The sequence below is a fragment of the Canis aureus genome, chromosome 31, assembly GCF_053574225.1.
Source record: "Canis aureus isolate CA01 chromosome 31, VMU_Caureus_v.1.0, whole genome shotgun sequence".
NCBI classification, from domain to species: Eukaryota; Metazoa; Chordata; class Mammalia; order Carnivora; family Canidae; genus Canis; species Canis aureus.
In genome coordinates, this window is record NC_135641.1 from 26,151,871 (window position 1) to 26,162,781 (window position 10,911).

Genomic DNA, 10,911 nt, shown 5'->3' on the forward strand with positions numbered 1-10,911 from the left:
GAGCTTAACCCAACCCTGACACAGCTTCCTCAGTAGGGCTGGGCATCCACTTAAGCAAAGCATTCAGGGCAGGACTTGACAGCTCTGCACTTTGGGCCTTGGAAGGGATTCCAGAAGGGAGAAGGGTGGGAGCATGGTGAAACCACTCATTTGTGCTCTCATTTTTTCCATGGGTTAAGGTCTCGAGGGGTATGTCCTAGCTAGATAGGAACGTTAATAGTAGAGAAGTCTTGAGAGGCCCTCCATTGCTGGATGAAACATTTCTTGGTGGGTGGGGCTGTCCAGTGAGTCTTCCTATACCATTTGCTTTTGACTTTCATAGAGAAATCTCTTAACTTCCCTGGTCCACTGGGCTGAATTTGCTGCATTTCGATCTCAATAAAGTCTGCCTCTGTACCATAAGTTGACTCGCTGATCGTTTTTGGATTTGACCTCCTCTAGCTGCCTTTTCCCCAGGTCTGTCAAAATGAACCCAAAAGCCATCTGCTTGAATGGAGAACCATGCCTAAAAGTTAACAGGCGGTCACAGCTGTGTTAGAGGATTCAGGCGTGAGTACATTCTAAAATAGAACTCAGCCACAGAGGGCACGGAGACATGCTGTGCTCAACAGTGCCAGAGAATGTGGCCCTGAAGCTTGGGTTTTTCACGCCTCAAACTCATTAAACCCCCAGCCTACACATCATGTCCCTCCAGAATCTCTGGCTTCCTTCCTTTAAACAGAACACCATTTTCTTCCTCAGGTAGCTTCAACTGGTCCTTTCCCAATTTGGTATTGATATTACTATTCATCCTGAATTTTCTGAATGCCAAGATTATAACAGTAGGGAACAGAATGTCCCTATGGAGGAAAGAATTGCTCTAACGATTAGAATTAATGGATTATAGGCATGTAGAGCTGGAGGGGATCCTAGAAATCATGTAATTCTACCACTATCCTCCTATCATTTGGGCAAAAGAAGAACCAAAGATCACACAGTGAGTTTGGGTTATTACCAAGAAAGTGGAAACTGATTCCTTGCCGTGTGTTTATTTCTATTAAACCATTTCAAAATCATTATTTTTAACACTGAGCAATTATGTAAAAGTACTTAAGTTTTATAGAAGTAGGTACCTAATATACAACTAGCCAGTTGTCTTAATCTTTTGCTTTGGTTTTAGAGTAGAGCCTGGTCTAGAAGTGTCAAAGAAATTACCCCCTGACATACACAAAAATCCGGGACATTTGTTTTCATTATCCAAATCTCTACATACATCCATCATAGTTCGTAACTAGATGCACTGATGCATTCACATATTCATTCAACAAGCCATCTGACTGTGGACTACTGACTGCTGACTGTGTGCATGTGCTATTTCTGGTACTGTGGGGGTACTGGGAAAGGAAATATGGGAAAGCCAGGGTTGGGTTCCCAGCACAAAAAGAGAACATGACTTTTATTTCTACACTCTGGGACTCTAGAATAAGGTGGATTGGGATACCTATTTTAAAAAGGTAAAAGATTTTTAGGGAAGGAAACAGAATGATTAAATCAGGATATTACACAGAAGCCTTTTAGGAAGGGTCTTAAAGGATGGGTAGGAATTTTACATGTGCACAACAGTAGAAGAGCAAAATTCTAAGATGGGGAAATAGTGTGGACACAGCATGGAGAAGGGAGGGCATTGAGGGTTTGGGCTCCAGTTGTGGCCAGCTAAGTGAGGAGGAGGAAGAAGCACAAAGCTCTACTCAGAAAGAGGGGATTCTCAAAGAGTTATACCTAAGTTTCTAGGTGTGAATTCTCATATCTGGAAAAAAAAAAACCCAAACAGGTAAGATTTTCATATTTTGAGACTTCCTCATTGTAGCCATTTCCCTATAAAGAAGTCTCAATGTCATGGGGCTTGCGTAGGTTCAAATCCTGGCACTACCACTTGCTAACTGAGACTTTATGCAGCTGACCCAATCCTCTGTGGTCCCTCCCTTCCTCCCTTCCTTCCTTCCTCCCTCCCTCCCTCTCTTTCTTTCTTTCTTTCTTTCTTTCTTTCTTTCTTTCTTTCTTTCTTTCTTTTCTTTCTTTCTTTCTTTCTTCTTTCTTTCTTTCTTTCTTTCTTTTTCTTTCTTTCTTCTTTCTTTCTTTCTTCTTTCTTTCTTTCTTTCTTTCTTTCTTTCTTCTTTCTTCTTTCTTTCTTTCTTTCTTTCTTTCTTTCTTTCTTTCTTTCTTTCTTTTCTTTCTTTTCAGTAGGGAATAGAATGTCCCTCTGGAGGGAAGAATTGCTTTAATTATTAAAATTAATGGATTATAAGCATGTAGAGCTGGAGAGGATCCTTATACAAGGTGCATGTAAGAATTCAGATGACATAAATCATGAAAATTTCTCAGTATATATAACATATTAATATTTAAGTTCTTTCCTCTGACCTCAGCCTGGGCATGAAGACAGGTATGGCAACCTGATTGATTGGATCACTTCTTGAGACTTGGGTTTAATTGTTGACACACAAAAGAATCAGTGCAGTTATTTGCAATGTGCTCAACTGTCTTGGTTTCTCCAGGGCCAAGGAATTTCCTGGGATAGTCCTAAGTAAATGGATGGTTGATTACCCCACCGTTCTATTTAAAAGTGGAGGCTTCGGGTCCAGACCATCTAGGGCAAAATTTTATTTTTGACATTGCCATATGCATAACCTTGAGCAAATTACCCAACATTCCATGCCTCAGTTTCTTCATCTGTAAAATAAAGACTAAGATAAAAATGCTGACTCATAAAGTTATAATGAAGATTGAATAAGTTAATGTTAGCTATTATTTGTAGTAGAAGATGACAAAGGCTATATGTCTCTAACTTCCTTAGATAATAATTTACAAAATAGCTTGTTGAAAAGAATTAAATTAATTTCTACTTGTGTCCTTACACACTATTTTCACAAGGGATTTGATGGCAGGAGACCCTCCTCTAGATGTCTCTGGCACCCTGGGCTTGCCCTGTCCTCACGCTTATTGCACGATGTTGCTTGGCCTTTTGCACCCTTAGGTGGAAATGGAAATCTGTAAAAGCATTTGGTGTGGGAGGAGAATGAATCTCATTTCTTAGGTTCTTTCCACCCCTCACCCCTACCCTGCAGAGGGCAGTGTGGCGAGGTAGAAAAAAGCACAGGGTTGGGTAGTCAGGACACTAGGTTCTGTCACAGGTTTAACCTTGGCCTGGTGTTCCCGTCTCTGCATCTCAGTTTCCTAATCCTTTAAATGAGGGGGTTGGGCAGCATGATCCTGGGGGTCCTTTAAATCTGAGGGCAAACACTGTATGGAAGCATTCTCTTCTGTTCCTTTCTTTAGCTCAGGAAAGGGAGAAGAGAGAAGCAGACAACAGTCTCCTTGCATTTTCCAAAATGTCTCCTGATCTGAAAGAGCAGAATTCTGAAGGCTTACACAAAGGCTAGTAGGCTCTGCCCCTCTAATTATGGCCCATTAAGGCCCCAGATCCCTCCTGTCTGCAGAATGTGCTCTTTAACATTCTCCCTGGCAGTGCCTTCGCCCAGGACACAAGCCATTGCACTCACTTCTGTTGATGTTTATGTTGAGAAAGTAGATAATCCTCACTGCAGTGACAAGTTGATTGAAGCAAGTAAAAACCGAATAGGGTTTAGAATTCTAATTGCTGACAGATTCATAATGGTTTGTGAGCCTGGTGTCTGCCTGGCTGCCTCACTGTTGAGAACAAAGTGTGAAGTTAAAGAGTATATTGTTTCTGGTATGAGATTTCTCAACCCCAGGATTGTTTCTTTTTTGAATGGAGGTGTGAAAAAGAAGTGTGGCTTTCTAAAAATCATGAAGAAAAACATCCACAGCACTTAAAATAGGGGGAAAAAGACAACCAGGTGGGGTTTTCTAGTGTAAAGGTAACTTAGGGGTGGGTGTAGGGGGAGGGCATCTGGGTTCTCACTGAAGGAGGATGCTGTATCATTTGGGGCAAGTCATGTGGCCTTTTTGACTTGTCTGTTAAATGAGTGTGTTTGATTTAAATTGTTTACAATTTTGTTATGTTACAGTAGTTTTCTGCCAACTATTTCTAAGAAAAATAATATACAAGTGGACAAAATCAGAATAGTTTTGACTGAAGTATCCTTAAACCTTTTGAGCTAGTAGAGAATTTGTATTATCTGTTGATATCTATATGTGCAGATGTATTTTATACACAGACTACAGGGATTTAAAACCTTTTTCTAATACTCGCTCTCCCTGGGTTGATAAGGAGGACAGTGAGATTTGGGGGATAGGGAGAAGTATTTCAACTATATATGCAACGTTTTATTTCTTACAATAAAAATATTTGAAATAAATATGACAAAATATGAACAGTTCTCAGACAGATATGGTGGGAAGCACAGGTGTTATAATAGTTAAATACTTTTTGTGCATCTATTTCTCTGAATTAAGCATTGAGTTGACTAAATATTATCCCTTCAAATTCTAATATTTTGTGATTTTATAAGATATTCTCTTTGTACTTCAGCCTTCTCATTCATAAGATCAGAAAGTAAGTCCAGGCTATCTCTAGGATCCTTTGAATCCCTAAATTCTATTTCTGGCAAGAAAATAATAACAGGATGGCTAATTGACAGGGTAGGTGGAACCTATTATTTTTAGCCAGTATGCTGGAAGACTGTATTGAGACCGGCTTGAAAAGAAACATGGTAATTTTGTCTTCTTTGCACTTTCCAGTAATTCTATATAGATATATAGATCCCAATTGCTCATTTTAAAATCTAACATTTGGCAATTACCTGCAGTATTTCTTTGCCTTTGCAGAAATCACCACTTTGATTACGAAGAAAGTGGTGGTTATTTGAGAGGAGTAATGGACCCTTGGAAGGATGTGTGGTTTGGGCATTAGAGGATCCAGGATTTTGGTCCTGTCTGTGGTACTCTCCACCTGGGAAACTTTGGACTATTCACTTTAACCTCTTGGGGCCCTGGGTTCCTCATTTGTAAAGTGAATGGCTTGTTTTGAAAAGTGAATGACTTGAATTACGTAATATTTAAGGTCTCTTCTGTAAGGAAATTTAAAAATGAACATTTTACTTGAGAATGAAACAACTCTGGGAAGAGATATGAGACAAATAGCAACAGATCAGAATCCCATAGGTAGAGCTCAGTGATTCTAGTGCTTAGACCAGCTGTGGCTAGTCTTTAGATCATCCAGGAGACAAGGACAGTACCATTCTTTAGTCCTTTCTCTCTGGACTCATTTATGTCATCTTCTCTTTAGTATTTATCCCATTACTGCTTTGGTCTTGTGCTATTTTGGTTCCTGTGTCTTAAATATTATTTTTCTTGATGCTCTGATAATTCTTATATTCATATATATATAATATAGTAAATATTATAATATATATTATATTTATAGATTTATATAAATAAGTATATATGTATATTTGTTTGTTTTGGCAGCTTCTAAACACTTATTTTTAGGAGCATCCCTGAAACATGCATATCTCAAAGTTTTGGTGCTGTAAATCCTTTAGGTATTGGCTAGAGCTAAAAAACGGTTTTATTCCACTTAAAACAGAATATAGAATGCTTCTTCCCCTAAATAAAATTTAGTTTTCTACTATAATTATTGTACTATTTTGTCTTTTTTATCTTTCTCTCACATCACTCTGACTTTTTTAGAATCAACTTTTGAATTTATACTAGTCTTTCTCCAGTAGGATGGTGAGAAGCTTCAGGCACATTACAAGCTAATAAATTGACAGTTTCTAGATTAAAGCAAATGCAGAGACAATGATTAAAGAGCTTCTACACTAGTAAAGTGAATAATAAGCACTCAAAGATTGTCCTTGGATAAAGGCTCCCTGTGGGCATATTTCAAAGTCCATTCAGTGGCCAGGGGTTGGAGAGCTCTTCTAGAAGAAGAACATACCATAAATCACTTGCTCTTCAGATTTTTTTCTAAGGAAACAGAGACCAAAGCCATGACTCAAGCTCGCCAAGACTTTAAACCTGTGGTTCCAGGAAGTCTAAGAATTTTGAAGCTGAGACCACTGAGTTATGTTTCCAATATCAAAAGCCAACTGAATGTTGATACTGCTCTGGCAACCCCAGGGCACTAAAATGGGTTGGTTCTTTACCATCCTCTAGGTCTTTTCTTTTCTTTTTCTTTCTTTTTTTTCCCCAATCATGACTTCCATTCTATATTATGGATAATGGTGTAAACTCAGAAAAGGGCACCTATTGGCCATTCAAAATTTAGCAAACATATTAGCCATTTTTAACATTGAATCCTTTTGTTAGCTTTTAACACCTGCCTTTTCAGAGCTGTTGATTTTTTCTTTTAAAGATTTTTTTTTTTAACTTATTCACGACAGATAGAGAGAGAGGCAGAGAGACAGGCAGAGGAAGAAGCAGGTTCCATGCAGGGAGCCCGACGTGGGACTCGATTCCCGGTCTCCAGAATCACACCCCAGGCTGAAGGCAGCGCTAAACTGCTGGGCTACTGGGGCTGCCAAGAGCTGTTGATTTTTTAATGAAAAGTCTCACCCTGATCAGCTTAAAGTGTAATTGACAGAGAGAAAACATAACCTGGATGATTGTCACTGCTGATAGACCATGAAGAAGACAAAACCTGATGACAGTGATGTGAGGGGAGAAGTTCCAAAGTTATTGTATTTTCTGATCCACTGACAGTCAACAAGTGTTTATGGAAATCACTCTGTCACTGGATTTTCAACCCAACCCCCAGGAAAGAAGACTGAAAAAGTGAGGGAGAGGAGGAGAGATTTGGAATTATCCCTGAGATAGATATCCCTGTTTTTCTGCAGGCCATCTCTGAGAAATAGAATGCCTTGATATTAGAAATGAGGAAGGGGATTATTAACCCATCCTTCTCATTTAAATGCAAGGAAAGCTTCAGGCAGCAAAAGCCCATGATCCCAGAGTCATTGAGAATCAGAGTTGGAATTTATGGTTTTTGTTGTTGTTGTTGTTGTTGTTGTTTTATTCCTGGGCCTATGTTAAGCTTTAGCTTTGCAGACAGACTGCATTGATTTAAATTCCAACTCCTTGTCTTAAGAATTGTGCATTTTGGAGGGCACCTGGGTGGCTCCGTTGGTTAAGTGTCTGCCTTCAGCTCAGGTTACAATCTCAGAGTCCAGGGCTCAAGCCTTAAATCAGGCTCCCTACTCAGTGCTAAGTCTGCTTCTCTGTTCCCTGCCCTTCCCCCCCCCCCCCCCCACTCATGCTCTCCCTGTCTCTCTCTTTCTCTCTCCTTCTCTCTCTCAAATGAATAAATAACATCTTAAAGAAAAAAAAAAAAAAGAAACTTGAGGCTCTACATTGCCCTCTGATTCTACAGATACATCCCTTATCCTCAGGATAAGGCTCAAAGGTGGGCATTGGTAGATGTTCGCAGACTCTTTACCCTTCTCACTTTCAATTTACCTGCCTCTTGTTCCCCTCCCCAAGGTTTGATCAATCGCACCCTACATATATAAACAATCCATGATCTCCCTCAACTGTAGGGCTTCACAAAGGCCTGACACCTGCCTTCTCTCTCTTCTCATGTGTCTTTTCCTTGTTAATTCCATTTACTCTTCGAGTTAGTTTAGCTCCACCTAGGCAGCCCCTGAATAATCTGTACTTACTTTTCTCATATTCTTCATGACACACATTTGAATTTCCAGCTTCACAGGAAGTTCTCAAGTTCTCTATCCAACTTGAGTAGATATAGGCCTTTAAGGTCACAGACTATAGTTTATTCAGGTTTATCCTCAGCTTCTAGAATAATGTCTGCCATGGGGTAGCTTCTCAATAAATATTTGTCAAATTAAGCAAATGACTCACAGGATTCCTTTTCCTACACAAGGAATTTTGCAGTCTGAACATAATGAAAGGTTTTCTTGTACTCTAGTTGCTGGTAAATGGGAGTTTACAGGTCAGTAACAAAATCACTGAGGCAGCACTTTCCCAAGAGGGACCCATCCAAACCCCTGACTTCACATGAACAGGGTTTAGGAGATAGCATTGCCCTTCCCTGAGAGAGACCTGGAATATCAACAATTAGGCCATGGGAAAGAGAGGAGAATAGTGATTAGGTCTCTCTGCTAAGCAAGCGACTTGAAGAAGTATGATTTCCATTGTCTCTCCGGGTAATCCTCCCTTACATTTTCTCATGATTGCCTGCAATAAGATTTCTTAATCGTTCGAGGGGTTTAGAGTGTGATCCCTTGAATGTATAATTATCTCCATTATTCAAAACAAAGAAGACGCGTGCCAGTCAGAAAAAAAAATAATAAAAATAAAAATGTAGCCTCCAGCAGAAAACCAAGTTCGACTCCTTCCCCCCAACTGCTCCCCCTCTTCACTCCCCCTCCTAGATTCTCTCGTTTTTGTCTTTTCCCAGTGCCCTCCCTCACATCTCACCTTGGCAGCTCTGGGTTGCAGCTGCAAGGTGGGTGTGAGTACAAGCAGCAGGTGGTACCCAGACTGATGGGGTGGCGGGGAGCAGCATCCGGTTCAGGTCAGAAGGTTACACAGGGCCAGGTCACATGACAGGGCACATGCGAGGGCAGCATGGATTCCCCACAGCATCTTCATAATTAGTTTCAGTGTTTTTGTTTTGTTTTGTCTATCTTTTTTCCTCCTCTCCTTAGGAGACATTCGTTTATGCTGAACCCCTGCAACAGTGACTCTTCTTACCATGGCTTGCACAGTCGCTGGCTTGTACCCTATGATCCTGGGACTCTGGAGTACCGAGTATAATGAGAAAAGCCCCTACATGATGACATTCGGGTGATTCTCAGTCCATGGGCCATTTAAAATCAGGTGACAGGCCATGTTTTGCCGGTTCCTTATCTACACCTTAGTTCTCAAAGGAGGATCTATATAAAAGGTCAAGGGGAGCATCTGGTATAAATACACAGCAACACACTTTGTTCCATTGATCTGAATTGCCTTTCTGTCACAATATTTAATTTACTTTGAATTTCAAATGCAATTAAGGCCGGGTGTGGGAATTTTTGTTTATCAAAGGGAGTTTGTAAAGACTGGAAGTCTTTTGATTTTGAGTTTGAGTTTGATTATCTCCAAGGCCTTCACATTCATACTCTGTAAGCCCTTGGAATAAGTTGCGGATGATCTTCAGCTTCTTGCGTGATTCTGGGCCACTGTGGACCAAACAACATTTGTTAAATTTCATTTATGCACGGCCATGACAGGGAGCTGAGGCATGAATAATACAGAAGAGTGGATAAAAACATCATTTACACTGCTTGCGACTTTAAAATACATCATTGGTGTTTTTCCTCTGAAGATTTACTTTCCTAATCCCTTTTGCTGATGTGAAAATGAGTTTGCATTACCTGAGCTCAGAGTGGGTTATGGTGGAACTGGGGTGCAGAGGAGAGATGTGCTAGATATGCAGTAAAAGCAACACCCTGGCTAACACTCTTCCTCCTTGATGCCTTTTGTCTTACCCACCTGCTGAGATTTTTATTTTTCACCAGCTCCTTCATTACACCCACTCATTGGAGCCATAATACTGTCTTTCCCTTTCTGATCATGTATCCTTTGCTTGCCCCATGTTCTGGGACTTCCCTGATGTCTCCCGAGTGGCCACATACCCTCTTATTCACCTGCCAGGACCTAGAAAACATAATTTGAATATCAATCAGTAAGGAAATTACTAATAATGATGTGTCAATTTCAACATTTTTATAGTTTTAAGGTCCTCTTACAGTGGAAATTTGCCTTGGCTTGCACACCAGTAGAGGTGGAACAGCTTGCTACTCTGGCATGCATTTTTTCATAGCATCTTATTTTTTTATCCAGGAGAATGCCAACACATTCCAGTTACTCAGACTGCTGCAACATGTGAATGCATTTTACACAGACCTACCCTTCCTCTTCTTCACCATGGTGGGCCTGCCAGGATAACCTCTGAACATGTATCCCTAGGAGATGCCCTGTCTATATGGTGATACAATTCTGTGCAGGACCAGTAATTACTATCGGAGATCTAAGGGGCCAACATGAGTTCTTATAACTTACACTCACCTGGACAGGAGGTAAGTCAGACAGGAGTAATGAGTCCTGTGATTTTACCTGGATGGAGATTAATGATATAGGAAGAAGGTATCCTACAGGGTCTTCTGAGCATGTCTCTTGGGATTCTGTAGCAGGAATACCTCGATTTAAAGGCTGGGGATATGGGAATTCTAGATTATAAATTCTTACTAACCCCTCCTTCCTGGCAAGGAATTCAAACGCTCCTATTTTCTGGAACAGTGAATAATATCTTAAATATTAATCTACGAGCTCATCTCCTTCCAATTTCTTGGATCCTGGGGCTATTCTCTGTAGTCTCAGGCCTTCAGGATGAATTGTTACTGCAGAAGCTCAGACACCAGAAAGGAAAAAAGCCTCTTCTTTTTAGTTTCAAAATAGGTTTTTTGAAGCCAATAGCTGAAATTTAAAAGAAAGAAAAAAATGTCAGAGAAAATCCTGTGGGACTTGTAAGAGACTGGGTGTTTTAGAAATCAGTAATGAAAATTTTGGCATGGATTGATTTTGGCATAGAGGTGTTAAGCATGGAACGGTCCTCCATATTAATCATGAGGAGTTAAAAATCTGGGGATGAGGAAGAGAGGTGGCCAAATTAGTGAGAAGCTCAGGAAGTTTTCTAAGGAAGTGACTCCCCCACTCAGCAGTTAACTTGAAAAAGTTGAAAGGTGAGTGGGTAAATATTTCCCTTCCCTCAGATGAGGTGATCTGAGATTACAACTGACCAAGAGCCTACTTCCTGAACGGATTCCGGGAGCTTACCTTGCCCAGCACTGATGAGGAATGGTGCTGTGTCATGTCTGGACAAAAAATACCAAAGACATGCCCCAGAAGTGTCTGCCACTCCAGAGTGGTGTGGAAAGAATCCAGAAA

The 10,911-nt window shown here is 40.4% G+C and overlaps 1 long non-coding RNA gene across 1 annotated transcript; it reads right to left on the reverse strand.

Annotated features, from left to right (window-relative positions):
- Nucleotides 1-8,422: 8,422 nt before the first annotated feature.
- On the reverse strand, nucleotides 8,423-10,170 carry LOC144302586 (uncharacterized). The gene is made up of 3 exons (XR_013369521.1): nucleotides 10,033-10,170; nucleotides 9,457-9,621; nucleotides 8,423-9,143 (listed from the first exon to the last, which is right to left on the reverse strand). It is a non-coding gene; the product is annotated as an uncharacterized LOC144302586 (long non-coding RNA).
- Between the last annotated feature and the right edge of the window lie 741 nt (nucleotides 10,171-10,911).